The sequence below is a fragment of the Fukomys damarensis genome, unplaced genomic scaffold (assembly GCF_012274545.1).
Source record: "Fukomys damarensis isolate Sample0158 unplaced genomic scaffold, DMR_v1.0_HiC HiC_scaffold_23, whole genome shotgun sequence".
In the NCBI taxonomy this organism is placed as follows: Eukaryota; Metazoa; Chordata; class Mammalia; order Rodentia; family Bathyergidae; genus Fukomys; species Fukomys damarensis.
In genome coordinates, this window is record NW_022900935.1 from 54,813,276 (window position 1) to 54,817,496 (window position 4,221).

Consider the following 4,221-nt stretch of genomic DNA (forward strand, 5'->3'; position numbering starts at 1 on the left):
TGTAGGAAATTGTTGGGGTTCGAGAATGAAAAGAAAGAAAGAAAGAAAAGAAAAGAAAGAAAGAGAGAGAGAGAAAGAAAGAAAGAAAGAAAGAAAGAAAGAAAGAAAGAAAGAAAGAAAGAAAGAAAGAAAGAAAGAAAGAGAAACTGATTCATCAGGGCAATGCCCCAGCAAATACATTTATTCTTCCATGTTCTTAAAAAATGAAAGGCTGTGTGGGAAAGGAATGATGTAGGTATACAGGAAAGGTAAGTAGAAGCAATCTTTCTTTATCTCCTGCTGACTAAATTTCACTCAGAGGAGAATTACACCTCAATAAAATTTATACTCTTGAGTCATAGTTTTCCTGCTAAGGAAAAAAATATAAATATGTATTATTTTTCAAAAGCCCTCAAATTTGTTTTTAAAAATTGAAGGTATGGTGGTCCACGCCTGTAATCCCAACACTCAGAAGGCTGAGGCAGGAGGATCACCACAAGTCCAAGGCCAGCCTGAACTATAGGGAGATCCCGTCTCAAAGAAAGAAAGAAAGAAAGAAAGAAAGAAAGAAAGAAAGAAAGAGCTCTCAGTTCACTTGTTCTTTAGGTGACAAGTTTCTGCACTTTCTAGACACAAGGATATGGAGATAGAACAAAAAAAAAACTGCTGCATTTTGAAGGCTGAAGGAACGAGAGGAAGGAAAGAGTGGGACGGTGTGTGCCATAGGAAAGAACACTCACATTACTAAGCTCCACCCTTGATTATCTAAGGCTGGATTTCCAACCATGACTTAAAATTGTGACCAGAGACTTTTGTTTCTTTAGATAGATGAAGACAGACAACGTACACAATGCTAGAGGTACATTAGTGGCTGCTTTCCAAACTTCTCTGTAAACAAAGGGAAGTCAGTACACAGCTTTTGCAAATGACCTCCTCTTCCTCATTGACTACTAGAAAACCTAATCAATGCTCTTAGGTTTTCTGTCACTCTGAAAAAAAAAGGATGTAATGCCATTGAAACACACTGAGGATGCTGGCATATTAAAATTTAGAAGGGAGGGCAGGGTTATGGGGGAAAAAATAAGAACCAAGATACATCATGGAAAGGTACAAGATCCCAATGATGAATGTAACCATACTGTTTACCTAAAAAGCACCAATAGACTCAATGAGAAGAAATTTAGAAGCAATTTGACTGAAAATGACTGATCATTTTCATTCAAGGGAATCTCTTCAGTGCTTATAACATTTCATGCATGACCACACAAAGTGTTTACAGAAGGATGGATGAAGCCGACTTTATGCATTTTTCTACTCTTTTTCGGTGATGGATTTACATATTTAGTGAGTATTTAGAATGTGTCTGATGCTCTGATAGTTCTGGGAACAGAACACATAATAGAAGGATTTTGTCCCAGGGTACGATTGAAATAAACAGTGAGATAAATAAATATCAAAGAGTTCAAAGTGCTACAGAACATGTGGAGTTTAAAATCCAGGCATAGCTAAGGAAGAAGATGTGCAGAAATATCAGCCCAACATTGATACTTTAGACTGTGACTTTTGACTTTAGACCGTGAAAGATTTACATAATGAAGAGAAGGAAGCTATGCTCTCATTCTTGGGTACATGGAAAAAAAATATAACATTTGGATTTTACCTTGAGGAAGAAACCACTGGAAGATTAAATTGTGAGCAAAAAGAATGATCAAATTCATACTTTTGGAACGTTAATGTGCAGAATGAACTGAATGGGAGTAAAATATATGTCTGAGAGTCGGTACATATCAATGGTTAAGACCACAGATCCTGGGATATATTGCTTGTATTGTGATCCTGCTGATTGTGAAATATTTGGAGAATTTCCCTAAATATTCTGGTCCTTTCTTTTGTCATAATATTAATATTTATGCTATAGATTTGCTATGAGGATTCAGAGTTAATGTGAAATACTCAAGTGTTTAAAACCATGCCTGGCATAAAAACAGAGGATGTTCAGTAAGAGGTAGCCCTGAGAGAGAAATGAAGAGGATGTAGATTAAAACAGGGCAGTGGAGACAGAGAATGGAGTGATGTTGAGAAATATTTAAGGAGTAGAATCTCTAAGCCTTGATAACGTATTGCATCTAAAGAATTAGAGAAAAAGTGGAGGCTTGAATGAACCCCAGTTTTCTCAACTTTTGGCCTGATGGATATTCCTCTGTCTACTGCAATAAGGAGCACACAAAGAAACTGGGTCTAAAGACAGATGTTTGATATAGTTTGAGGCATTGACTCAGAGATATCTTGGTACTTCTAAGTGGTAAGATCCAGCAGGCTGTTGAATATTGTATTTGGAATCACGGGAAGAGAATCTTGCCAGAACATGTAGGTTTAAGATGTCTTTAGCATATTAATGATAGGTAAAGCCATGGGAGCATACAAGGTCATCCCAAGGAGTAAATCAAATGAGAAGGCCAAAGATAGCACACTGGGGAACACTAAAGATGAGGGTAGAATTGTAAAGTCCACAGTAGAAACTGAGAATGAAAACAGAAAGGAGAGATTCCTGCATTTGGCTGTGATGGAATAACTGTACTGCAGGAGTCCACCCATTGTAAACAACCATAAAATCAGACAAAATATATGAAATTACTGTTTTTGGATGTTGGATCCTTCAGTACATTTCTGTGATCCTGAGGAGAAGGGAAGTGAAGACTACCACAATGGACCTTCGGAGGCATTTTCTGCATCGCAGGGCAGGAAGGAGAAGCCCAGTTAAAAAAACAACTAGGTCCGCTGCTTTGAAGAGAGAAGGAGGTCAGAAATACCAATGCAGCTGGGACTGTGGGGCAGAGAAGTGGAAATCCAGGGTCTTCCAGAGAAGGGTTTTCTACAATGTACATAGGGAGCCTGTTCAGTATTTAGTTGAGTAGCAAGTTATGTAAAAGAAGATATTCAAGAGACTGGCGAAGAAATGTTACCAGGGAGCAATAAACTAGTAATCAGAGCTTGGAAACAACAATGAAATCTTTTATCTTCTACCAGTAAGAGGAAAGAGCTTGTCGACTAGCATAAACATTCAGTAGACTTGTCAGGAAGTCCATCCTTTGGAAAAAGGGACATGTAGATACCCTCTAACAAAATTTAATAAGAAGCCTTCTAATGATCAAATTATATGCACTTAAATTTGCTTCTCACTACAACATAACACAACAAGGGGCGAATGAAAATCATAACCAATAGCTTGACGTCACATGCACAGCATATATCGTTGGTGTTTTTTCCCGAATTTATTGAAAATTATAAATTAATCAGATATTATATCTACAAAGAAGCAAGTCAATGTGATCTTTATGAAGAAAAATATTCAGCTAAACAAACTCTGAAATTAGTAGAAATAGGAAACAAGGGCTCTAAAAGAACCATTTTAAGAGAACAATTATAAATATTCTAAAGAATATAAATGAAGGGCTCAGTGGTTCCGCCGCCTCCCTCTGAAGCATGAGGACCCAAGTTCGATCTCCGGTACGAAAAAAAACAAAAAAGAATATAAATGAAAATAATGACAGAGAAATGAAAATGTCAATATTAAACTGGAAATGTTAAAAGATTACAAATTTAGAATTGCAAAGTATAATATCAGAGTGAAAAACCTACCACGTGGGTAACTCTTGGTTACATACTGTTGAACAAAAATAAGTGAGATCCACTCTTCAGAAAAATAAATTTGGAATTGAATCATACATTCAGTAATTTCACTTCTGGGTATAAACCCCAAAGAAATAAAAAGCAGGACATTGAATAGATATTTAAACACCTACATCTATTGGGGCATAATTCAAAATAGCCAAATGGTGGAAGAAAACTAGGTGTGAAGTAGTGGGTGAACAGTTGAGCAAAACATGATATATACCTAAGATGGAATATTACTCCACTCTAAAAAAGAAAATTCTTACATATATACATCATGCATGCACTTGAAGATATTATGCTAAGTGAAATACGATGATCAAAAAAGGCACAGGCTCTGTTTCCATTTACACAAGATACCTAGCTGGGCTATTTGTCAAATTCATGCAGACAGACAGTAGACACATGGTAGCCAGGGTCCAGTCAGAAGGAGTAATTCGGGCTTCAGTTGTGAGTGGTGAAAGGTTCTAAAGAGAGGTGGTGGCAAAGCGTTGCCAACACGCTCAATGTCACATAAATTCACACTTAAAATGGTTAAAATGATACATTTTATGGCATATATATATATAT